General features: G+C 45.6%; 1 protein-coding gene across 1 annotated transcript in view; it reads right to left on the bottom strand.

Annotated features, from left to right (window-relative positions):
• WRN (WRN RecQ like helicase) overlaps window positions 1-27,556 on the bottom strand; it is a 983,741-nt gene that overhangs the window by 35,914 nt on the left and 920,271 nt on the right. The window lies entirely within an intron of this gene.

The following is a 27,556-nucleotide window of genomic DNA, read 5'->3' on the forward strand; positions in this document are numbered from 1 at the left end:
AACAATGTTTTAATGATGTACAATTGCAGAGGGAAGAAACGCAAGTAAACTTACCGGACCCAACGCCATCTCCCCGCTTAAAGTTCTTAGCGGTAGAGCGGCTTGGGTCGGTCTGAATTTAAATGCAGTTGCGTCTAGTATCCACCTGACAGTCAAGTGATTCCTGATTTCGGCGGGCAATCACCAGAAATGAAACCATTCAATGTCTTTATTCAAGCCACCAGGGGTCACTGATTTTAATTGAAAGATCCACTTCTGCTCGCACTGTCTCAAGGTCTGTACACGATTTCCACCTCTCCAATGCTGATTGACGATTTCTAACACCGTCCATTTGATATCATCAAATTCGTGTTTGAACTCTTTAAAATGAGCAACTAAAGGTTCTTCAACTCGATTGGTGTTGATACAACATTTATGCTCAGTTAGACGAATCTTAACCTTCCTTTTTGTCATGCCCACATAAGTTAATGGGCATGGACAGAAGATAGCATAAACAGCATGGGTTGAATGACAGGAAGATTCAGGTAGTAAAATAGTTTTCCCCAATGTCGTGACAATCTGAGTCTGAGAGGACTTTAGAGGGCAAAATTTGCATTTATCACATGTTTGGACAGGTTCCTTGTTCAATATAGGTTTCGAGCAATTTGAGCGGACAACATGGTCCCGAATGTTTTTACCCCGGGAATATGCAATCCGCAGAGGTTGATTTAATGAAGGATGAATTTGTTGGATGATCTTCCAGTGTTCCCTCATAGCTCTGCTGATTGGGGCTGACAACAGGGTATACTTCAACACCACAGTGTGTAGGTTCGATCCTGGCTCAGAATTTTTTGGCAAAAATAGATAGTCTCTGTTCGAGTAGAGCGCTCGCCGGTAAGCTTTTTTAACGCAGTATGTCGGATAGCCGCGTTGTAAAAAACGGTTGGCCATATCTTTTCCTTGAACTTTAAAGTCCTGTTGATCCGCACACAATCTCCTTAACCTGAGGAACTGGCCCACAGGAAGGTTAGTTTTAAAGCTTGTCGGATGGAAACTATCGTATCTCAGCAGATTGTTGCGATCATTTGGCTTGCGGTATATGGTGGTAACAGCGGCGGTGTCTTTTTTTCTTAATCAGTATGTCTAAGTAAGATATTTGATCACGATGATACTCCATGGTGAATTTTAAACAAGGATCCAAGCTGTTCAACCATGTATGGAACTCTTGTAACATTGATAGGGACCCTTCCCATATGACAAAGACGTCATCAATATAACGTTTCCAACATTTCAATTGGGATGTCCATTGGCAGTTTTCTATGTGTAGGGTCTCAAATCTGGCCACAAAAATGTTTGCCACATCAGGAGCCATGGCAGCTCCCATGGCAGTTCCTCGAGTCTGTGGCTTGAATAAAGACATTGAATGGTTTCATTTCTGGTGATTGCCCGCCGAAATCAGGAATCACTTGACTGTCAGGTGGATACTAGACGCAACTGCATTTAAATTCAGACCGACCCAAGCCGCTCTACCGCTAAGAACTTTTTTTTTTTTATATTTAAAGTTTATTAGAGTTTTTACAATTTTATAAAAAATGCAAAAAATCAAGAAATACAATTGCATATATCACAATTAGGTCAAAAACTAATTAACACAAATATTCACCTTCTATATGTCAAAATTATAGTCCACAATTTGTCAAAATTATAGTCCACAATTAGAACTTTAAGCGGGGAGATGTGTTGGGTCCGGTAAGTTTACTTGCGTTTCTTCCCTCTGCAATTGTACATCGTTAAAACATTGTTTGTAAAGAAGTAATATCGCTGAATTTAATCAAATAATTTTTACACATTTTTAGAAAAATTTGATGGACCTCTAACATCATTGAAGTTCTTTCCTTTGTAAGAATCCCTGTTTGTATCCCCGCTAAAAATAAGGGGAGTGCTGGATCAGGAGAGTTTGAATACACGTCTCTGAAGCAGCTAGTGTGGCGAAACGCGCGCGTCGGACGAATACCCCCGACAGCTACGGGATGAATGACCCTGACAACGGATGAATAAGGGAAGTTGTTTCTTCTTTTTTAAACTTATAACGAAAAAATCCATAAAAATTGAACTGAGCTATGTGGCCCAATTGATTAAAAGTGACCCTAATGAAGTGCATGAAATGCAAGTCTGACTTGTGAGCACTGGGGTGGTATGATGGTCCTTAAATTCATAAGTAAATATTGATATGCACAGCGTTGAAGTTTTTTCAAAATTCTAAACACCACGTATTTCAATATAGATTTCAATTACCCCAATATTGACTGGGTTAAGTGAAACATCAGGGCATGCTAGAGAGATAAAGTTTCTGGATAGAAAAAAATGACAGTTTTATGTAGCAATTTGTTTAGGAACTGATGACAGAGGGAGCAATTTTAGATCTAATTCTCAGTGCAGTGCAGGATTTGGTGAGAGAGCTAATGGCGGTGGGGCTGCTTTGCAATTAGTGATCATAATATAATCAAATTTGCATTAATGACTGGAAGGGGGACAGTAAGTAAATCCACGGCTGTAGTACTAAACTTTCAAAAGGGGAAAAAAAATGAAAGTTGCAGCTACAAAAGCTTGGACATAGTTAAAAAATACCACCCTAGACGCACAGTCCATATGTATTCCTTGCATTAGGATAGTTGGTAGAAAGGTCAAATGATTGCCAGCATGGCTAAAAAGTGAGGTGAAAGAGGCTATTTTAGCCAAAAGATCTTCATTCAAAAATTGGAAGGAACCATCAGAAGAAAATAGGATTAAGCATAAGCATTGGCAAGTTATGGTAAATATAAGGAACAGGTGTGCTGCAATAGCATTCACAAATGGTCTAACAACCTCAGATTGAATAAGCATTAAGTGCCTTCAGGGTTTGTACATAACATTTATTATGGAACCAGTTCCCCTTTTTATAGGGTTTGTACATAATATTTATTATGGAATCGGTCCCCCAACAAGGAACCGTGTTTCACATGGGCTGCATCAGAAAGGATATTTTACATAAGAGTGAAATCCGGGTAAGGTTGAAAGTGAATTCAAAATAAGAGAGATATTATGGTTAAGCTATGTACATTGCACTATTCCAAAAGGAATTACTGTCAACAAAAGTTTATCCACAGCCCCTCTTACCTCATCTTTATATAAACCCTGTTTCCTACCTTTCAATTGCTATGATGATTTCAGATTGCCAGCCTCCTTGTTATAAGATCTTCACCCATGTTACATCTGTCAACCACATCTGGCCTTTCTTGGTATCTAACTAAATGCTCATGAGCTCCAGGGACCGAGAGGGTAATAAGTTGCTTTTGTTGAAACTGAAAACCTAGCCCAGGTCCTGGAATAACTGCATCACTCTGGCCATCACTGATTTACTTTCTTAGGCAGAGTTACTGAATCGGCCTGAAAGTAAATTAAGTACCGACCCTGACCCCCCTGAGAGCATGGGACTGGAATCAGTGCCCCTATATGCAGCAATTGCAAAAGCATTATTTGTACAGCTTCTTTTTCTGAATGGGCTGACAAAGGAAACCATAAAGCATCTGAAATAGGACAGGAAAACACCAGATCGAGCCATCTCTGACTCCTCCTAAGACCCACTAATCCAAAGTAATGTGGACCTATCTTCCAGTAAAAGGCTGCCAACTGCCCTCCTAGCATGGTTCCAAGATCTTTTTCTAAATTAATGCATGTGGTGGTGGTAGAGAAGATATTTTGGTGCATTTGGGTCTGGGCGATTGGTTGGTCCAAGCAAAGTCAACCTATTTATTTAATTAAAAAATGTACTGAAGTCAGGCTCACCAGTCTATAGTTTCTTGGATGACCCCTGTAGCCCTCTTTAAATATTGTGGTTAAATTGGCCACCTTCCAGTCTTCAGGTACAAACAGATTTTAATGATAGGTTACAAATTAATTGTAATAGGTCTGAAATTTCATTTTTGAGATCTTTCAGAATCCTGGGGTGTATACCATCTGGTCCAGGTGAGTTACTATTCTTCAGTTTGTCAATCTGGCCTACCACATCTTCCGGGTTAATCATGATTTGATTCACCCTTGAAAACTGTCTCCGGAATGGATATGTCCCCAACATCTTCTTCACAAAACACAGAAGCAAAGAAGTTGTTAGTCTTTCCATAATAGCCTTACCTTCCCCTAAGTGCCCTTTTAACACTTCGATCATCTAACAATCCAACCAATTCCCTCACAGGCTTTCTGCTTTAGATCTTTTTAAAACTTTTTTATTATGAGTTTTTGCCTCTATGGCCTGTTTCTTTTCAAATTCTTTCTTAGCCTGTCTTATTAATGTCTTACATTTAAACTTGCCAATGCTTATGCTTTTCCTATTTTCCCCAGATGAATCCTTCTTCCATTTTTGATTGAAGATCTTTTGGATAAAATAGCCTCTGTCACCTCACTTTTTAGCCATGCCAGCAAATGTTTGGTCTTTCTTCCACTTTTCTTAATGCATGGAAATACATCTGGACTGCACTGCTAAGATAGTAATTTTTATCAAGGTCCTGCCTGTTGCACACTCTTACCTCTGTAGCTGCACCTTTCAGTTTTTCTTTTAATTATTTATCTCATTTTATCAAAGTTTCCCTTTTGAACTTTTACTGCTCAAGCCATGGATTTACTTACTATCCCCTTCCAGTTATTAATTCAAATTTGATCATATTATGATCACTATTGCCAAGTGGCCCCACCACGGTTTCCTCTCTCACCAAATCCTGTGCTCCACTAAGAATTAGATCTAAAATTGCTCCCTCTCTCATTGGTTCTTGAACCAATTGCTGGATAAAACTGTCATTTGTTTCATCCAGTAATTTTTTCTCTCTAGCATGTCCTGATGTTACATTTACCCAGTCAATATTGGAGTAATTGAAATCTGTCAGTAACAAGGGCAACCGAATAAGATTTAAATTATAGCCTAAGTGACGGTGTCATCAAGCCAGACGTTGTTATTTTAACCCAAAACCCAACCTGTCCTCTAATCATTCACCATCACTAAAAAACTTGATTTTATTAGTTGAAAACATAATTTTTTGAATTGTTGAAAATGTTTTGATTTTATTATAAAGTTAAAAAGTCAGTCAGTCAGAAAGACTTTCAGAAACAGTCTTTGATAGACACTCAACTCCGTGGACAATGTGAAGAAGAATTGATAAGCAATCTCTCAATGCAAGGTATAAACACAGCCCTACACGGCCGGTGTTTCGCAAAACAAGCTTCCTCAGGGGCATCTGAACAGTATCAACATCGGAGTATTTGCCTAAGATAGAGCAAAAACAATCTTACAAAGCCATTCTCAAAATAAAAATAAAAAGGAAAGGCAAAAACTTATCTGACCGCCGTAGGCTACCAGTTCAAGATGGACACGAAGTCTCAGAAGTTCTTCTTCATCACAAGGAGGAAACGAGGCTGACATCGGCGTCTCAATAAATATTCAAGCAGATGTGATGTCATACGATGACGTTTTTGAAAAATGCAAATCACAGAAATTATTAATCAATTGTTGTCGCAACATGCAACACAAGCACTATATCATAGGAAAAGGCACAGTATTAAAAAACATGGACAGAAAATTAGAAATATAAGATATTATCCCAGAAACATATGCAAGTCAAGATCTGTGTTAAGTCCCACAGATTGACTGTCTCCAGACGATAAATCCATCGCTGCTCTGATTTCAAAAGCTGTACTTCACGATTTCCCCCACTCCAGTGTGTAGGTATGTGATTAAATAAACAACCATTGTAGATGTACATGAGGTTGCATTCTGATTTTGCTACTAATGATAACAGTATTGATGTTAATGGCTCTCATCAACCTTGCAATAACTGTTCTGTCTGCCCGATGTCTATGTCAGTGGCGCAGAGTTTTACTCTAAAATCAGGTTACACAATTTTCTTGAAATATGCAACCTCATGTACATCTACAATGGTTGTTTATTTAATCCGTTGCCCATGTGATCTACTGTATGTTGGTAAGACCAAACGTCTTCTCAAAACGAGGATGATTGAGCATCGATCCAATATAAAAAATTTCCGCGTTGATGAGCCTTTGGTCGCACATTGTTTGGCTCATAATCATGTTTTCACCAATCTTACCTTTTGTGCTATTGATCACGTACTAATTTCTAATTTTCTGTCCATGTTTTTTAATACTGTGCTTGTGTTGCATGTTGTGACAACAATTGATTAATAATTTCTGTGATTTGCATATTTCAAAAACGTCATCGTATGAAATCACATCTGCTTGAATATTTATTGAGATGCCGACGTCAGCCTCGTTTCCTCCTTGCGATGAAGAAGAACTTCTGAGACTTCGTGTCCATCTTGAACTGGTAGCCTACGGCGGTCAGATAAGTTTTTGCCTTTCCTTTTTATTTTTATTTTGAGAATGGCTTTGTAAGATTGTTTTTGCTCTATCTTAGGCAAATACTCCGATGTTGATACTGTTCAGATGCCCCTGAGGAAGCTTGTTTTGCGAAACACCGGCCGTGTAGGGCTGTGTTTATACCTTGCATTGAGAGATTGCTTATCAATTCTTCTTCACATTGTCCACGGAGTTGAGTGTCTATCAAAGACTGTTTCTGAAAGTCTTTCTGACTGACTTTTTAACTTTATGATAAAATCAAAACATTTTCAAAAATTCAAAAAATTATTTTTTCAACTAATAACGGAGAGATTACTTACCTGATAATCTCGTTTTCCTTAGTATAGGCAGATGGACTAATTACAAATGGGTATAGTGTGCTCATGCTAGCAGTTGGAGACAGATCTGACGTCAGCTTGTAGTACATATACCCCTGCAGGAAGTGCAGGCACTCAGTAATCTTCCTTGCAAAAGCTTTATGGATATATGTGTGACTGACCGATCAATTAACTGAACATGATTAACCTGACCGATTGACAGTAGCTGGAGAACGACAGTGTTCCCAACCGGAAGGCGTCGACACCCGGCAGGGTGGATGCCCAATGTAAGGAAACATAGCTTACCTTGAAACGATGAATCCCTATATATGTCGGCAGCCGGGCGGGATGCTGAGTCCATCTGCCTACATTAAGGAAAACGAGATTATCAGGTAAGTAATCTCTGCATTTCCTAGCGTGTAGCAGATGGACTCATTACAAATGGGATGTACAAAAGCTACTCCCGGACTAGGTGGGAGGCTGCCCGAGGTCCGTGTAGGATTGCAAATGCTGTGTCCTCCCTGGCCTGGACGTCCAGACGGTAGAATCTGGAGAAGGTATGGATGGAGGACCAGGTTGCCGCTCTGCATATCTCCGCAGGCGACAGCATCCTAGTTTTTGCCCAGGAGGCCGCTTGTGCTCTGGTAGAGTGAGCCTTGACCCGTAGAGGTGGTGGTTTTTCCGCTTCTACGTAGGCCGCCTTGATAACTTCTTTGATCCAGCGGGCAATAGTCGCCCGTGAGGCCGCTTCACCTTGCCTCTTCCCACTGTGAAGGACGAACAGACGGTCCGTCTTTCGTACTGCATCCGACATTTCCAGGTATCTGGACAGCAGCCTGCCGATGTCGAGATGACGCAGTATTCGACCTTCTTCCGACTTCTTCAAACCTTCCATGGTTGGCAAGGATATGGTTTGGTTGAGGTGGAAGTGCGAGACTACCTTGGGTAAGAAGGAAGGAACCGTGCGAAGATGGATAGCCCCTGGGGTGATTCTGAGAAACAGATTGTGGCAGGACAGTGCCTGTAGCTCTGAGATGCGACGTGCCGAGCATAAGGCCAGCAAGAACACCATCTTCAAAGTTAACAACTGGATGGACAGACCTCAGAGAGGTCTGAAGGCGTGTCCCGCTAGGAATTCCAAAACTACGTTGAAGTTCCACAGGGGTACTGGCCACTTCAGTGGCGGGCGAATGTGTTTGACTCCTTTCAGGAAACGTGAAACGTCTGGGTGTGTGGCAATGCTGTTGCCGTCACTCCTAGGGCCGTAGCAGGATAGCGCTGCCACCTGAACCTTGATTGAATTGAGGGACAGACCCTTCTCAAGTCCATCTTGCAGGAAATCCAGAATGATGGGGATTTTAGCGGCATGCGGATTGGTGCTGCGAGTTTCGCACCAGGCTTCAAATACTCTCCAGATCCTTATACAAGTTAGTGATGTGGAGAACTTGCGTGCTCAGAGGAGTGTATCTATTACCGGCCCCGAGTATCCCCTTTTCTTCAGTCTAGCCCTCTCAATGGCCAGACCGTAAGAGAGAATTGAGCTGGATTCTCGTGGAGGATGGGACCTTGTCGCAGCAGGTCCCTGTGAGGGGGCAGGGGTAGGGGATCCCCTGCCAGTAGCCTTCTCATGTCTGCATACCAGGATCTTCTTGGCCAGTCCGGGGCCACCAGAAGAACTAGGCCTTTGTGCCGCTGAATCTTGTGTATAAATGGCACCCAGCAGGGGCCATGGGGGAAAGGCATATAGCAGGATCCCCGGAGGCCATGGCTGCACCAGGGCGTCGATCCCGTGGGATAGAGGATCTCGTCTGCGACTGAAGTATCTGGGTACTTGAGCGTTGGACCTGTCCGCTAGTAGGTCCATGCCCGGGGTCCCCCACTGATCCACAATCATCTGGAAGGCCGTGGATGACAGCTGCCATTCCCCCGGGTTTAGGCTTTCTCTGCTGAGGAAGTCTGCCGTGGTGTTGTCCTTCCCGGCGATGTGGACGGCGGAGATGTCCTGGAGATTTGCTTCCGCCCAAGCCATCAGGGGGGCTATTTCTAAGGATACCTGTCGGCTTCTGGTTCCGCCCTGTCGGTTGATGTATGCCACCATGGTGGCATTGTCCGACATCACTCTGACTGCTTTGTTTCGAAGTCTGTGGGCAAATCGCAGGCAGGCTAACCGGACTGCCCGTGCCTTTAGTCGGTTGATGTTCCACCCCGACTCTTCTCTGTTCCACCGCCCTTGGGCGGTTAGCTCTTCGCAGTGTGCTCCCCAGCCGCTCAGGCTGGCATCTGTAGTGAGCAGGGTCCAGGTTGGGGAGGACATCTTTGCCCCCCGGCTCATGTGGCCTGGCTGCAGCCACCACCGTAACTGATTCCATACTCTGGCCGGTAGAGGTAGATGCACGGTGTAGTTCTGCAATCGTAGGCTAAACCGAGATAGGAGGGCGCGTTGTAACGGTCTCATATGAGCCCGTGCCCATGGTACCACTTCCAGAGTGGAGGCCATTAGGCAGATGATGCAGGAAATCCCAAGCTGTGGGCCGGGTGGTGCTCAGCAGATGCTGTAAACTATTCCGGAGTTTTGATCTCCTCTTGGAGGTCAGGCTGACCTTGTCTTCCTGGGTGTCGAATTGGACTCCTAGGTATTCCAGCGACTGCGAAGGCTGTAGAGAGCTCTTGTTTGTGTTGACTACCCATCCTAGGCTTTCCAGAAGAGATATAACTCTGTTGGTTGCCCGGTGGCTCTCCTCCGGTGACTTTGCCCTGATCAGCCAATCGTCTAGGTAGGGATGGACGAGAATTCCTTCCTTCCTGAGTGACGCCGCCACCACTACTATTACCTTGGTAAAGGTCCACGGCGCGGTGGCTAACCCGAAGAGTAAAGCCCGGAACTGAAAGTGCTGTTTCAGGTCTTTGAAGCGTAAGTAGCGCTGGTGATCCCGATGGATTGGGATATGCAAATAAGCCTCCGACAGATCCAGGGATGTGAGATACTCCCCTGGCTATATTGCACTTCGGACTGACCGCACAGTTTCCATGCGAAATCCAGGGACTCTTAAGTGCCGGTTGACTGACTTGAGGTCCAGGACGGGTCTGAAGGTGCCCCCCTTCTTGGGTACGATGAAATAAATGGAGTAATGGCCAGAATTGATCTCCCATGCAGGCACTGGGATTATGGCTTTCAGGGACAGGAGCCTCCCCAAGGTGGCTTCCAGTGCCACCCTCTTGAGGGGTGGACAAGGAGATTCCACAAACTTGTCCGGAGGGAGACGAAGGAAGTCCAGGTAATACCCTTCTCGGATGATGGCGAGGACCCACTGGTCCGACGTAATCTCGGCCCATCTGCGGTAGACTAGGGTTAACCTGCCCCCTATGGCTTCTTCCCCCAGATGGGTCGGCTGATTCTCATTGTGGGGTGCGGCCGGGACCCGAACCTGAGCCGGTTCCCCTCTTGTTGTGCTTGGTCCGAAAGGACTGGTTCCTGGTCTGAGAACGAGGCGCTTGGTAGCGAGTCCTGTAGGGGTTGAAGCGTTGAGAGCTTCTCCCTCTGGATGGCCTAGGAACAGGGCGCTGGTTCCTCCTTGACTTGTCTTCTGGTAGACGGGGTAATGGAGAGGCGCCCCATTTGTTAGCCAGTTTCTCGAGGTCGCTACCGAACAGGAGGGATCCCTTAAAGGGCATTCTTGTAAGGCGCGTCTTGGAGGAGGAGTCGGCCGACCAATTTCGTAGCCAGAGCTGTCTCCTGGCTGCCACTGAGGACGACACTCCCTTGGCTGCCGTGCGGACTAGGTTGGAGGCAGCGTCAGTGAGGAACGAGAAAGCTGATTCCATTTCTTCTCCCGGGGTGTTGTTCCTGGCTTGTAATAAACAGGAACGCGTCACCACGGTGCAGCAGGTCGCAATTCGTAGGGACATGGCTGTCACCTCAAAGGCTTGTTTCAGAATGGCGTCCAGGCGCCGGTCATGTGCATCCTTGAGGGCCGCCCCTCCCTCCACTGGAATGGTGGTGCGCTTTACAATTGCGCAAACTATGGCGTCTACCTTGGGGCATGCCAGCAGCTCCTTGGTTGCCCGGTCCAGGGGTACATGCTAGACAAGGCCCGACCCCCTTTGAATGAGGCCTCCGGCTCATTCCACTCCAGATCAATTAGCTGCTGTGCTGCTTGTAGGAGGGGGAAATGGTGAGCCATTTGATGCAGGCCCTCTAGCAGGGGGTTCATTCTAGGCTCCCCTGGGGTGCCTGGGCCTGGGATAGCCAGCTCTAACAGGCATTGAGAGACCAGGTCTGGAAGATCCTCCTTAAGAAAGAAGCGTCTCATGGTTCGATACGGCTCTATCCCCGAGGGAAGTTCTCCCTCCTCGGGGGGCTCGCCATCTTCCTCAGAGTACTCGGAGTCCCCATAAGTGGGGCTTCCGGTGGCCGTGCCTAGGTCTTGAGGGTCCAGAGGCAGGGCCCTCCGGTACATATGGGTCTGTTCAGGGATCAGACTGCATCTTGACAAAGGCGTGAATCCCCTTGAATAATTCCACCCAGGAGAGCGAAGCAGGTTCTAGCCGTAGGGGCACCAGGTCTGTAGGGTTCCCTGGCTGCTCACCGCGGCCTGCTAGGTTCGGGGTGTTTTCTGAGGAACTGGTAGTTAAATCTGGGCTGGGACCGGCCCTGGCTTGGAACTCCCAGGGCCTCCTCACATTGGGCCCATAGGGAGTCTGCTTCCTCGCTCTGTGTGGCTCTGAGGTGGCATGCTGAGCAGAGGCCTAGAGCTCTTATGCCTGATTCTGGAGGTGCCGGCTCTGCGGACGCATGGGCTCTCATACGCTCCATCGCATCTGTTATCTGTACGCTCCAGTGCTCTCAGCCGAAAGTATGCGCCTTTCAATATGCGCCTATGAACGTGCGCCTATGAACGTGCGCCCAATTACTTTCGGGCGCCTAACATACGTGCCCGATCCCTGTGCGCTTAGTCTGAACGCTTGATCGAGGCGGCAAACCAGGGCAGATGGCGACGGCGAGCAGGCAGGCAAAATGGCGACCTCCTTGGCGGGCTGCCATGTAGGCAGACCCCGCTAATCCTCGCTCTTCGGAGACCAGTAAAGTAAAGATGTACGCCTTACCTGATCTTTGGCGCTTCCCGGCTGCAACCCGGGCGGTCTCCGGCTGCGGGGAGAGAGGGTGAGTACCGTCACCGCCGCGCTCGAGGAAGTGCACCCGCTGCCTCTAAGCCGCGCCCGAAATCGTCTCGCTCGGGGGCCAAGTCCTCACCGCGAACGGATCGGGACCGAGGCTGCCTCTATGCTGCGCCCGAGCCCTTCTCACTCGGGGGCTAGGTCCCTGCCGCGATCCGGCCCCCGGACCGAGGCTCTTACCTCTGAGGGACCACGGAAATCACCTCGGGAAACTCAACTGGGGGAGGGTCCCGAGGGTATCACTGCAGGAGTGCGGGGCTCGTCTTCAGGTAGGATTCTTCTAAGAATTTATTCGTTAGAATTTGGAAAAACGCTCAGCGAGCGTAAGTTAGCTCCAAACTGCTTTGGAGATGGAAATTACTGAGTGCCTGCACTTCCTGCAGGGGTATATGTACTACGTGCTGACGTCAGATCCGTCTCCAATTGCTAGCACGAGCACACTATACCCATTTGTAATGAGTCCATCTGCTACACGCTAGGAAAAATCAAGTTTTTTAGTGATAGTGAATGATTAGAGGACCGGTTGGGTTTTGGGTTAAAATCACAACGTCTGGCTTGATGACACAGTCACTAAGGCTATAATTTAAATCTTATTCGGTTGCCCTTGTTACTGACAGTTTTAACTATTGGGTTACTGTATTGACTCCTTATGTTATAAATTAGTAATTGAAATCTCCCATTAATATTGCTCTACCAATTTGGTTAGCTTCCCTAATTTCACTGTCATCATTTTGGCCAGGTGGATGGAAGCAAACTCCTATTGCTATACTCTTCCCCAAAACAAAGGATTTCTTCCCATAAAGATTTGATTGTGCATTTAGTCTCTTGCAGGATCTTTATCCTGTTGAACTATTTGCCATCCCGGACAAAGTGCCACCCTATCACTGCGATATAATTTGTACCGCAGTATAGCTCTATCCCATTGTTTATACTTTCCACCATCTCTCTGAGATGCTAATTAAATCTATGTCATCATTCACTGCTATACACTCTAACTCTCATATCTTACTACTTAGACTTCTGGCATTAGCATACAAACATTTCAAAGTGTGTTTTATGTTTGTATTAACATTCTGCTTTTTAGTTGAGAGGGAGAAACTGGAATATTTTAGCTCAGGTTTGCCTTTTACTATAGGCACATGGAATACTTTTCTTATTATTGGAACCTCTCTGTTGGGATGCCCTAATTCTAATGCTTCATTAGTATCCTTCAAAGATACCTCCCTCTGAACCATGCACTACTGAGCGATTGACGGCTTTTCCCTTTGATTTAGTTTAAAAGTGCTCTATCTCCTTTTTAAAGTTTCGAGTCAGCAGCCTGGTTCCACCCTGGTTAAAGTGGAGCCCATCCCTTCAGAAAAGACTCCGCCTTCCCAAAAGGTTCCCCAGTTCCTTACATAACTGAATTCCCCTTCTTTGTTACATTATCTCATCCACACATTAAGGCTCTGGAGTTCTGCCTGCTTCGAGGACCTGCGCGTGGAACAGGAAGCATTTCAAGAGAATGCTACCCTGCAGATAATGGATTTCAGCTTTCTACTTAAAAGCCTAAATTTGGCTTCCAGAACCTCCCTCCCACATTTTCCTATTTCATTGGTGCCCACATGTACCATGACAGCTAGTTGCTCCCCAGTGCTGTCTAAAATCCTATCTAGGTGACACATGAGGTCCATTACCTTTACACTAGGTAGGCATGTTACCAGGCGATCCTCATGTCCACCAGACACCCAGCTGTCTACATTCTTAATAACTGAATCACTACGGCCGACTTAACCCTTCCCTCCTGGGCAGCATCCTTGGGAGACACATCGTCTGTGTGAGAGGACAATGCATCACCTGGATAGCAGGTCCCTGCTACAGGATAATTTCCTGTTGCGCCAGGTTTATGTTCTCCGATCATGTGACCTTCCTCCTCCTCCAAGGCAGCACCAATTCTGCCAGACTGGAGTTGGGACTTGGCTAGTATGTGCCTTAATGTCTCATCTATATACCTCTGTCTGCCTCAACCTCTCCAGGTCTGGAGGGCAGTGGGCAAAAGTAAAAGGAGATATCAAAAGGGCAATTATTCTTTTTGTTAGGAAAGAGGCCATTATGGTTTTCTAAAGAAGTAGCCTAAAAAGTAATAGAGAAAAGGTTAGCATTCATAAACTACAAAAGATTGCAGCAAGAGGAAGACAGGCAACAATATCTGGAAAAATTAAGAGAAATTTGGAAAGTAGTCAGAAATGCAAGAAATGAAAAAATAAGAAAAATAGCAAATATGATAAATTGGGGGGACAAGACTTTTTTTTTTTTTTAGATATGTTAGTGATAGAAGGAAATGCAAAAGTGGCATTGTGAGATTGAAAAATGAAGAGGAGGAATATGTAGATGCTGATGAGGAAAAAGCAAAATTTCTTAATAAATATTTTGTTTGTGTTCACTGTGGAAGGGCCTAGAGCAGGACCACATAAAATGAACACAAATAAGTCTGGAAGTGAGTTAAACTTCATTCAATTTTTTTTTAACAGTGTGTTCGTGGGGAGTAAAGTAAATAAGGTGATGGGGCTGGACTGGATAAATCTGAGGTTTATTAAGGGAACTTAGAGATGCCCTGGCAGCTCTGCTGGCTGAACTTTTCAATGCTTCTTTAGAGTCTGGAGTAGTCCTGGAGGACTGGAAAAGGGCGGCTGTGGGTCCTGTTCATAAACATGGAAGTAAGGAGGAGGCTGAGAACTACAGACTGGTTAGTCTGACCTCTGTGATGAGCAAACTAATAGAATCAATGCTAAAACACAGGTCAGTGCAATTTTTGGACTCCATTGGATTGCAAGATCCAAGGCAGCATGGTTTTACCCGAAGTACATTTTGTCAGATGAATCTGATCAATTTCTTTGATTGGGTGACCAGAGTTGGATCAAGGTAGAGTGCTAGATGGATTTCAGCAAGGCCTTTGACATGATTCCACACAGAAGATTTATAAATAAATTGAGCAGCCTTGGTATGAAACCTAGAATGATTGACTGGGTTAGAAACTGGCTAACTGGGAGGTGAGAAAATGTAGTGGTAAGTGGAGTTTTTCTGAGGAGGGGGACATTACCAGCAGAGTTCCTCAGGGTTCAATCTTTGGATTGGTTCTTTTCAACATTTTTGTGACAACATAATGCAAGGATTGTAGGGAAAGGTTTGTCTTTTTGTCAATGATACCACATGGTGGAAAGCTAGGAAGGTGTGGAAAACATGAGGGATCTAGCAAAGCTCAAGGAGTGGTCTAAGGTCTGGCAGGTAAGATTTAATACTAAAAAATTAAGAGTCAAGCATATAGAATGTAAAACCCAAACAAAAGCTAGAGTATTGAAGGTGAAATTGTTGTAGACACATAGAGGAGAAGGATCTGGGATTAATTGTATCTGATGATCTTAAGGTGGCCAAAACAGGTGGATAAAGTGACAGTAAAGCAAGAAATCTGCTTAGCTGCATAGGGAGAGGAATGGTAAGCAGAAAAAGGGAGATAATATTGCCCCTTTATAGATTTCTGGTAAGACCTCACTTGGAATACTGTGTACAGTTCTAGAAATCACACCTTCAAAAGTAAATAAATAGGATGGAGCCAGTCCAGAGGGTGGCTACTAAAATGGTCAGTGGTATTCGCTTGAAAGCATATGGGGATAGACTTAAAAATCTAAACATGTACATCTGGAGGAAAGGAGAGATATGATAAGACATTCAAATATCTCAAAAGTTTCTATGCAAAAGAGGTGAGCCTCTGAACAAAAGAAGGCTCTAGGACGAGGGGTCATGTGATGAGGTTAAAAGGAGGTAGACTCAGGAGTATTCTTAGGAAATATTTCTTTACAAAGAAGGTGGTGGATTGTGAAACAACCTCCCAGTGGAGGTGATGGACACAAAAATGGTATCTGAATTCAGAAAAGCAAGGGAAAATACAGGGGATTGCTTATGAAGTGATGGGAATTATAATGCTAAATAAATTGGATAGATGGGAAAAGTAGATGGGCCACATGGTCTTTTTTTACTGTCATGCTTCTATGTTTCTATGAGTGGTACAATTGTTCTGCTTCTGGTAGCTGTGGGAGTTTTAGGAGGTGCCTGGTAGGGTGGGAAGGTTTGAGTTGGGGGTGGAGGTGGGAGGGGAGAAAGGAGGGCCAGGTGGATAGATATATTTTTTGAATTCTGACGGAAGGGAAGTGGAGAAGCTCCTTAGCTGGTAGGCCAGATTTTTTAAAATCGTTTGTGGGGAAGAGGGTTTCAGGCACAATGCTTGACATCAGTTTGAGTGATTTAGCAAGGTGGGGACTGGACTTGCAAGCTCACAAGGATTTTTTTTTTTAATTTGTGTTTTTCTGCCACTTAACCAGCTATATTTTGCATATAGCCAGTTAAGGTAAAGCAAATGTTGTTTACCTGTAACAGGTGTTCTCACAGGACAGCAGGATGTTAGTCCTCACATATGGGTGACATCACAGGATGGAGCCCAATCACGGAACACTTTTTTCAAAGTTTCCAGAACTTTGACTGGCCCCTACTGGGCATGCCCAGCATGGCACTAAACCTGCAGCCAGCAGGGGTCCCCCTTCAGTCTTATTTAAAAGCTACAGGCAGTGCCGAAAAATAAAATAAAACGTTACGAACCCAACACCGCGGGGCGATGGGCGGGTTTCGTGAGGACTAACATCCTGCAGTCCTGTGAGAACACCTGTTATAGGTAAGCAACATTTGCTTTCTCACAGGGCAAGCAGGATGGTAGTCCTCACATATGGGTGAGTACCGAGCTGAAGATGTCAGAGCATGCACCAAATGTACCCAAAGGCATGCAACAGGCACAACAACTGGGGTGGAATTTGGTAGAGGGCATCATGAACCCCACCGGGCAGGCAGAAAGGTGTTGGTACGTCACACTGTAAACAGGTTACGAAGGACAGACTGTCCGAAGATGGAATCTTGTCTTCCAGCTTTGTCCAAACAATAGTGGGCTGCAAAGGTGTGGAGAGAACTCCAGGTAGCAGCCCTGCAAATGTCAGGTAGCAGCACCAATCGCAAGTGTGCTACTGAAGTCGACATGGTCCTCATAGAGTGTGCTTTAACACAGTCTTGAAATGGAATGCCCGCTTGCTGATAGCAAAAGGATATGCAGTCTGCCAACCAGGAATAGAGAGTCTGCTTACCCACAGGCTGTCCTAATTTGTTAGGATGGAAAGAGACGAACAATTGAGTGCTCTTTCTGTGGGCAGCTGTATGATCTTTACAGTCTAGGGTATGCAGAGCCTGCTCTCCTAGGTTGGAATGGGGCCTGGGAAAAAAGGTAGGTAGTATGATGGATTGATTGAGGTGAAAATCCGAGACTACCTTAGGTAAAAATTTAGGGTGAGTGCGGAGTACCGCCCGGTCCTGCACATGTTTGGTGTAAGGCGGATAGGTAACTAGGGCCTGTAATTCACTAACTCTGTGAGCTGAAGTGATTGCCAAAAGGAAAATCACTTTCCATGTGAGACAGCGAAGTTCACAGGAGTGAAGAGGTTTCATGAGCCGAGCCAAAACTAGGTTAAGGTCCCAAGAAGGGGCCGGAGGACGCAGTGGAGGCTTGAGGTGAAGCAAGCCTTTTAGAAAACGTGTTACAAGGGGTTGTACTGAGATAGGAACATCCCCAATACCTTTACGGAAGGCGGCTACCGCACTGACATGCATCCTAATGGAAGAAGTTTTTAGACCTGACTCTGATAAATGCCAGCGATAGTCCAAAAACTTTGTGAATGGACAGGTAAAGGGGTCAAGGGACTGAGAAGAGCACCATGACGTGAACCTGTTCCATTTGTAAGAGTAAGTGTTTCTCGTGGAAGGCTTCCATGAAGCAATCAAGACACGAGAAACTGGTTCAGAAAGGTTAAGTGGCTGAAGGATTAACCTTTCAACATCCATGCCTTCAGAGACAAGGCGTGAAGATTGGGATGGCGGAGGCACCCGTCATTTTGAGTGATCAGGAGCGGGTCCATCCCCAAGGGTATGCGCCTGCGAATGGAGAGATCCTGTAGTATTGGAAATCACACTTGGCATGGCCAGTGAGGTGCTATCAGGATCATAGTTCCCTTGTTCTGATGTAACTTCACGAGAGTCTTGGAGAGAAGAGGAAGTGGAGGGAATGCATAAAGCAGACCGGTTGTCCACGAGAAGGAGAATGCGTCTCTGGGCTGAGAGCGTTTGCTGCGAATGAGAGAGCAGAAGTTCTCTACTTTGCGGTTTTGAAGGGACGCAAAGAGGTCTATCTGAGGATATCCCCATTGATGGAAGATGGAGTTCGCCACCGAGGGGTTTAGAGACCACTCGTGCGGTTGAAAGATGCAACTCAGCTTGTCTGCTAACACGTTGTCCACTCCCGGCACCTGAGGTGCATCGAATGGGAGAGAGCTTCCGCCCATATCTGCGCAGCTTCCTGACACAGAAGGAAGGAGCCCGTGCCCCCTTGTTTGTTGATGTACCACATGGCCACCTGGTTGTCCGTCTGGATCAGGATAACTTGATTTGAGAGGCGATCCTGAAATGCCCTGAGAGCATATCTGATTGCTCGAAGATCCAGGAAATTTATTTGGTGTTTGGCTTCCTCTGGAGACCAAGATCCTTGTGTCTGCAGATTGGCCACATGGGCTCCCCAGCCGAGGTTGGAAGCATCGGTGGTGAGAGTTATTTGAGGGTCTGGAGTCTGAAAGGACAAGCCTTGGAGGAGATTATTCTGATTTTTCCACCAGGCAAGAGACTGACGGAGTGAGTCTGTTACGTGGACAATGGTCGACAGGGGCTGAATACTTTGAGTCCACTGAGTCCTTAGAGTCCACTGCATGACTCTCATGGCTAAACGGGCCATTGGTATGACCTGAACTGAAGACGCCATGTGTCCCAGGAGGATGAGAAAGTGGCATGAAGTCACGGAGTGCTGAGACTGCAGCTGGTGAGCAAGAGACAAGAGTGAGAGCTCGCTGTCGAGGCAGAAAAGCCTTTGCCTGCAAGATATCCAAGTCTGCCCCAATGAACGACAAGGTTTGAGATGGGACTAAGTAGGATTTATCGTAGTTGATGAGAAATCCTAATGAAATTAGAGTGTGTAAGGTTAGATTGAGGGACAACAGAGCAGCTTGCTGAGTGGGAGCCCTGATTAACCTGTTGTCTAGATAGGGGTAGACGTGAATACCTTGGGTCCTGAGGAAGGCTGCAATTACTACGAGGAATTTTGTGAAGACTCGTGGCGCAGATGCTAGGCCGAATGGAAGCACTCGGTATTGATAGTGCTTGGGGCCTACTAGAAACCTCAGGTATTTGTCATGAGATGGGGTTATCGCAATATGAGTGTATGTGTCCTGGAGGTCCAGAGAGCAGAGCCAGTCTCCTCTTTGTAGAAGAGGAAGAAGCGAGCCTAAGGTTCCCACCTTGAACTTTTCTTACTGGAGGCACTTGTTGAGGGCCTGTAGGTCCAGGATAGGACGAACGCCTCCCGATTTCTTGGGGATTAGAAAGTACCGGGAATAGAACCCTAGGCCGTGCTTAGAGTAGGGTACGGGTTCTATTGCCTTTGATTGGAGAAGGAGGGAGACCTCTTGATCCAGAAGGGTGGAATGATCGGATGTTCTCCACATCGGTAGAGGTGGAAAGGCTGGTGGCAGGGAGAGAAAGTTCAGATGGTAACCCTGAGCAATTATCGTCAGTACCCATTAGTCTGAGGTGATTGAGTGCCATATGTTGTGGAAGTGGCACAATCGACCTCCCACTGGTATATGAGACAGTGGAATCTGGCTGCTGTTCTCTAGGTGGAAGTCAAAAACCTGAAGCAGGGCCTGGCTGAGCAGCTGCTTGCGGCTTTTGTTTCCGTGTCTGACGAGACTGGGTTTTTTGAAAAGGTCTCGTGGTACGGGATCTTGTTGGTGGCGGGTAGGACTTCTTCAGCCGGAAGAAGGACTTTTTATAGTCCTTTCGGAAGGGCTGTTTTGAAGAGTAGTCAGGAGGAATCAAAGAGAGCAGTCTGACAGTATCATGATGGTCCTTAAGTTCCGCCACTGTCCGTTGAATCTGTTTTCCAAATAGGTTATCTCCCAAACAGGGTAGGTCAGGTAACCTGTCTTGTACCTCAGGGCGAAGGTCAGAAGACTTGAGCCAGGCCCATCTCCTTGCCGAAATAGCTGCTGCAAACACTCTGGTAGCAGTATCGAAGATATCATAGGATGATCTGATCTCATGCTTGCCTGCCTCAAAACCCTTATTTACTAGGGTTTGAAGCTGATCTTGGAATTGTTGAGGCAGGGTTTTTGTCAAGTCTTGTATCTGCTTAAAAATGACCCTATTATATTGGGTCATATAGAGCTAATAAGCGGCAATCCGGGAGATGAGCATTGAGCCTTGGAATACTCGGCGTCCAATGGCATCTAGAAACTTCTGTTCCTTGCCAGGGGGGAAAGAAGTGTGAGGCTTTGATCTCTTTGCTCTCTTTTGTGCAGATTCAACAACTACAGATTGGTGATCCAATTGAGTTTTCTGAAAGCCTGGAGTTGACTGCACCAGGTAGGTAGTGTAGGCCTTTCTATGGACTGGAGCAATGGATCCAGGATGTTCCCAGTTCTTCTTGAGGAGATCTAGAAGAACCTGGTGGATAGGGATGGAGGTTATTTCTTTAGGAGCATCCAAGAATTGGAGCAACTCCATCATCTGATGTCTGTCATCATGTTCAGTCTGCAACTGGAAGGGAACCAATTCAGACATTTCCTTCACAAAATTTATAAAGGAAACATAGAAACATAGAAACGACGGCAGAAGAAGACCAAACGGCCCATCCAGTCTGCCCAGCAAGCTTCACACATTTTTTTCTCTCATACTTATCTGTTTCTCTTAGCTCTTGGTTCTATTTCCCTTCCACCCCCACCATTGAAATATCTAGCTTGATTAGTTAGGGGTAGTAGGGGTAGTAACCGCCGCAATAAGCAAGCTACACCCATGCTTATTTGTTTTACCCAGACTATGTTATACAGTCCTTATTGGTTGTTTTTCTTCTCCCCTGCTGTTGAAGCAGGGAGCTATGCTGGAAATGCGTGATGTATCAGTCTTCTCCCATGCTGTTGAAGCAGAGAGCCATGCTGGATATGCATCGAAATTGAAGTATCGGACACAATTAGTTTGGGGTAGTAACCGCCGTAACAAGCCAGCTACTCCCCACTTTGTGAGTGCGAACCCTTTTTTCTTCTCCCCTGCCGTTGAAACAGAGAACTATGCTGTATATGCATTGAAGGTGAAGCATCAGGCTTATTTGGTTTGGGGTAGTAACCGCCGTAACAAGCCAGCTACTCCCCTCTTTGTGAGTGTAAATCCATTTTTCCACGTTTCCTCTTGCTGTTGAAGCTTAGAGCGATGTTGGAGTCACAGTAAGCATGTGTATGTTTATTGAATAAGGGTATTGTCTCCAGGCAGTAGCCGTCATTCTGGCGAGTCACCCACTCTTCATTGGCGGCCTCTTGACTTTATGGATCCACAGTGTTTATCCCACGCCCCTTTGAAGTCCTTCACAGTTCTGGTCTTCACCACATCCTCCGGAAGGGCATTCCAGGCGTCCACCACCCTCTCCGTGAAGAAATACTTCCTGACATTGGTTCTGAATCTTCCTCCCTGGAGCTTCAAATCATGACCCCTGGTTCTGCTGATTTTTTTCCTATGGAACAGGTTTGTCGTTGTCTTTGGATCATTAAAACCTTTCAAGTATCTGAAAGTCTGTATCATATCACCTCTGCTCCTCCTTTCCTCCAGGGTGTACATATTTAGATTCTTCAATCTCTCCTCATACGTCATGCGATGAAGATCCTCCACCTTCTTGGTCGCCCTTCTCTGTACCGCTTCCATCTTGTCTTTGTCTTTTTGTAGATACGGTCTCCAGAACTGAACACAGTACTCCAGGTGAGGCCTCACCAAGGACCTGTACAAGGGAATAATCACTTCCCTTTTCTTACTCGATATTCCTCTCTCTATGCAGCCCAGCATTCTTCTGGCTTTTGCTATCGCCTTGTCGCATTGTTTCGCAGACTTCATATCATTAGACACTATCACCCCAAGGTCCCTCTCCTGCTCCGTGCACATCAGCTTTTCCCCCCCCGTCGAATACAGTTCATTCGGATTTCCACTCCCCATATGCATGACTTTGCACTTCTTGGCATTGAATCTGAGCTGCCATATCTTCGACCACTCTTCCAGTTTCCTTAGATCCCGTCTCATTCTCTCCACTCCTTCCGGCGTGTCCACTCTGTTGCTGATCTTTGTGTCATCCGCAAAAAGACAAACCTTACCTTCTATCCCGTCCGCAATGTCGCTCACAAAGATATTGAACAGGACCGGTCCCAACACCGATCCTTGCGGTACACCACTTAAAACCGCTCTCTCTTCAGAGAAGGTTCCATTTACCATCACACATTGTCTTCTGTCCGTCAGCCAATTTGCAATCCAGGTCACCACCTCGGCCCTCACTCCTAAGCTTCTCGTTTTATTCACCAGTCTCCTGTGCGGAACCGTATCAAAAGCTTTGCTGAAATCCAAATATATGATATCAAGCGCTCTTCCTCGATCCAATTCCTTGGTTACCCAGTCAAAAAAGTTAATCAGATTTGTCTGACAGGATCTTCCCCTGGTGAATCCATGTTGCCTCTGGTCCATCAATTCTCCGGACTGTAGATAGTTCACTATTTTCTCTTTCAGCAGTGACTCCATTACTTTTCCCACCACCGAAGTGAGGCTAACCGGTCTGTAGTTGCCAGCCTCCTCCCTGTTCCCACTCTTGTGAAGCGGGACCACCACCGCTCTTCTCCAATCACTCGGCACCACTCCCGTTTCTAGGGATCTATTGAACAGGTCACACAGCGGAGCTGCCAGAACATCTCTGAGCTCCCTCAATATCCTTGGATGAATCCCATCAGGCCCCATGGCTTTGTCCACTTTCAGGTTCTTTAGCTCTTCCCACACATTTTCTACTGTAAAAGGATTTTCATCCATTCCACTTCCCTCCAGTTTCTTGTTGTGTAGAGATGGTCCTTCTCCAGGGTCTTCTTTAGTGAACACAGAGCTGAAGTATTCGTTTAATATTTCTGCCATTTCTTCGTCTCTCTCCACACATTGATCATTACCACCTTTCAATTTCACTATACCACTTTGGACCTTTCTCTTTTCGCTGATGTATCTGAAAAATGTTTTGTCACCATTTTTTATCTCCTTGGCAATCCTCTCTTCTGCTTGACTTTTTGCCAACTTGATTAATTTCTTTGTCTCCCTCAGTTGATACAAATATTCTTCTTTGTGCTCCTTCCTTTGGGATCTTTTATATTTCTTGAATGCTATTCTTTTAGCTTTAATTTTGTCAGCCACCTCCTTTGAGAACCAGATAGGTTTCAATTTTCTTTTGCTTTTCTTTACATTTCTAACATATAGAGCAGTTGCCTTGGTGATTGCTCCTTTTAGATTGGTCCACTGTTGATCCACATCTCTCTCGTTCTCCCATCCTTTAAGTTCTTCCTCCAGGTACTTCCCCATTTCCTCGAAGTCTGTGTTTTTGAACTGTAAAACTCGGGTCTTTGTGGTTCTTTTCCCTATTCTTTTAGTGATATTAAACCATACAGTTTGATGATCACTACTGCTGAGGTGGGCTCCCACCTGGACATCTGAGACATTATCTGCATTAGTGAGCACTAAGTCGAGTATAGCTCCTTCTCTCGTGGGTTCCAACACCATTTGTTTGAACAAAGATACTTGCATGGCATCCACTATCGCTCTACTATTTTTAGTTTCTGCAGATGGGATTTTCCAGTCTACATCTGGCATATTAAAGTCACCCACGATCACCACTTCTCCCTTCTTACCTATCTTATGGATGTCTTCAACCAGATCTCTGTCCAGCTCTTCCTTTTGGTTTGGAGGCCTGTAAACCACTCCAATATAAATGGACGCTCCGTCATCTTTTTTTAGGTCGAGCCATAGAGCTTCTTCCTTACCCCAACTTCCTTGTAGCTCAGATGCTTGGATGTTGTTTCTAACATAAAGAGCCACACCTCCCCCTTTTCTATCCTCTCTGTCCTTCCTTAACAAGTTGTAGCCTGGTATTGTTGTATCCCATTCATGAGATTCTGTGAACCATGTTTCTGTGATAGCAACAATGTCCAATTCTGCCTCAGTCATTAGGGCCTGCAGATCTGGGATTTTATTTCCCAAACTATGAGCATTTGTGGTCATAGCCTTCCAGGTACTCTCTTTAAGATTATTGCTTTTCCTGGACTCCTTATAAGATATTAGTTGAGATTTGTTATTCACTTCACTCTTTCTTTTTGTAGTTGTGCCACTGTTGACAGAGTTATTCATCTCAATTAGATTTTTCTTTTGGTTATGGATCTTGAAATACTGCATGCATTGTATTTTCTCTCTCTTTGCTGGTAACACTTCAATGTTTTTCTCAAGAACTTCTTCAGTTTTTAATATAGCTTGTTGTTCTTTTTGCATTTGGTACATTGTGTGTCTCCTCATCACAGGTCTAATTCTACCAGAGCCCACTGTAATCCTGGATTGTAAAGAATTTCTTAATGACCTGTTTGAGTGGGGGGGTATACCTCTTGGCTGCCCATCTGTCAAGAATGGGTGACTGTGGGGCCTACCTGAGCCTACTGAATCTCTTTTTCTTGACTCCTGGCTTTTCTGTGATATTGGGGAATTATTTTCTGAGTAATGCAATGTGGGTGTATTACTTTTAATTGAAGCTAATTGATCTTTAATCTCAGTCAGCTCCTTTTTCAAGGAAGAGAGTTGTGCACAAATTGGGCAAGCCCTAAGTTTCCAGATGACTTCCCTGACAATAAATGCTCCACAATGGTTACATTGGATAGTCCTCATTTTGATAAACTTATCTGATGGATAACACCTAAGGAACAACTAAATTACCAATTTATCCTGTTTCCAATTGTGGATAGGTAGACTATATTAGAACAACCAACCTAGGGGTGGGTGGGTAGAGGGGCAGGGTGGGAGGGAAGCAGACAGAATAGCAAAATTAAAGCTATGTAAAAAGGCTTAATGTAAAGAAATCTTAGCTTTGCCAAGTAAGTTGTAGTCTCTCCTCTCTCATTCAAGCAGACTGACTAGAGCTGGCCTGATCACCTTCTATGATGCACAAGTCACCTGTGACTTGTGCATCATAGAGAGGTCCTCTGGAGGAGAACGCTTCCTACTTTCAATGGGTGAAGATGGTAAAGGTAAATGATCGGTGTCTGGCGAGGAATCATCAGTCCAGGTATCATAACGATCAGCACCTGTCCCTCTAGGAACTAGAGGGGGACGGGATGGTGGGATACCTGAAGGTCCTGGCATAGGCTCCGACGGAATCGGAGGAATTATCGGAGGCACCGATGAAGGCATCGAAGGTACCGGCGCAGGCATCAAGGGCATCAATGGATGGCTCGGTGGCGCTGACGGACGTATCGGCACCGATGGTTGGATCGGTGGTGAGGGATGTATCGGCATCGGCTGAGGTAGAACTCCCGATGGAAGGATGCGAAACGGTGTTTCTCCTCCCGATGACAATGTAAGCAGGGAGGGCACCGGAGCCATCGGCGACCCGGGGTCCATCGGTGGAAAAGCTGTAATGAACGTTTCCATCCCGGAGAGCAGTGGTGCCAATGCTGCCAGAATTGGGTCGGTGGACGGTTCTGCAACTGGTACCGGTGTCGGTGCCGGAGGAACTTGGAGTCGTTGCATCGCCTTGTCGATGGCCTCCTGAACCATCCGGTCCAGTTCTTCTCGGACACTTGGAGCAAGCAGCCCCGGCTCCGGAACAGAAGAAGGAGGCAGAGGCATAGCCGGAGAGCCACCGTTGAAGGCGGAGTTGCGGCTCCTGATCCCCTGTTGGGTGAGGGTTGCCTCGGTGACCCAGTCACCAAAAAAGTCGGTGCCTTTTCTGGACAGGGTTTCTTCGACGGCGGCTCGGACGATGGCGAGGTCAATGATTTTGCTCCTTCGATAGTCCGAGACTTACGGTGTCAATGGCGATGTTTGTCTCTACGATCCCCTTGGTCCTGAGGGGGAGTAGAGGGTGTCGAAGGCCGAGATGTCGTCGATGCCATATGGTCACCGGCCGGTGGTCGATGCTGGCGCGAATTTGACGGTGCCGGTTCTCACGACGTCGATGCAATGGATGGAGTCGGGGTTTGAGCACGGAAGAGAAGTTCCATCTTCTCCATTCTGGCCTTGCGGCCTTTTGGTGTCATAAGAGCACATTTGGTGCAGGTCAAGACATCGTGCTTGCGTCCTAGACACATAACACAGACTTTATGGGGGTCTGTGATGGATATGGTGCGATTACAGTCCAGGCACCGACGAAACCCTGACGCCATGGCCATGGAAAAAAATCGAGCCATGGTACGGTTGACGGCCAGTAGCCGCAAGGGCCAAACTCGATGCTAATCGATGGAAAACGGGTAAAAACTTACCGGATACCGCGGACTGAAAAAAGTTAAAGGAGGGACCCCTGTGGGGCAACTAAACTTTTAGTAATTCCGTGAGGAACATTCCTGTTAGGAATCTCTGCAGAGCTCCTTTACTACGAGGCTACTGCTGCACGGAAAAAAGAAGACTGAAGGAGGACCCCTGCTGGCTGCAGGGTTAGTGCCATGCTGGGCATGCCCAACAGGGGCCAGTCAAAGTTCGGGAAACTTTGACAAAAGTGTTCTGTGATTGGGCTCCATCCTGTGATGTCACCCATATGAGAGGACTACCATCCTGCTTGTCCTGTGAGAAAAGTTATTTGGGTATATGTATCTGGATACCTTTAAGCCAAACCAGATATATTCAAACATATCTGGTTAGGTTTGAAAGTTATCTGGGTAACATTATCCAGATAACTTTAGATAACTATATTCAGCTGAATATCCATGACAAGTTATCCAGCTAACTTTAACTGGACAACTTTTCTCCTTGCTGCTTTACTAAATATCTCAATATCAACAAAATCCTGGCTAACCTATTCTTAATAATATAGACACAAAAGGTATCGCCAGATACAGTCATTTATAGTTGACACCGTTTGTCTGATCAATTGTATTTTTCACAAACGAAAAAAATGAAAAAAAGTTTTGGAAAAATTATTTAGGGAAGACAGGACTGCATCAGCAAGCCATCGTCGACGTGCTCAATGTAACCACATTGAGCCATCCGGTCTTATCAATCATTTGCAGCCTGTGTGTTGAAATCACACTCTCCGGTGTTGTTTGAATTTGTATGTTGATATATGCAACTTGTGTGTCATAGCTTATTTTTTCAAAGAAATTACAATGAGAGAATCCCACAGTGCAATTGCCTCAAGCACTAATCTCTAGCAAGATGAATCGTCGAAAACCTTGTAATATCGCAAACTATAGTCCGTTTAATATGAATGCCTTAAATGCATACAACTTGTATTCAGTATATATTAGGTGCTGACTCGACAGCGGCTGTGTTTCGCAGCCTACGGCTGCTTCTTCAGGAGTCAAAAACTCTTAATAAGCAATCTGTGAAAGGAGAAACATACAATTGGTGCTTGATGAAAATATAACGTAATTGAAAATGTACTTAGCTGACAACGGTGTAACCACCTATTTAGAGCAGGACATAGAGTCTCGATGTCATCCTTTTTTCATTTTTTTCGTTTGTGAAAAATACAA

Source organism: Rhinatrema bivittatum, chromosome 1 (assembly GCF_901001135.1).
Source record: "Rhinatrema bivittatum chromosome 1, aRhiBiv1.1, whole genome shotgun sequence".
Classification (NCBI taxonomy): domain Eukaryota; kingdom Metazoa; phylum Chordata; class Amphibia; order Gymnophiona; family Rhinatrematidae; genus Rhinatrema; species Rhinatrema bivittatum.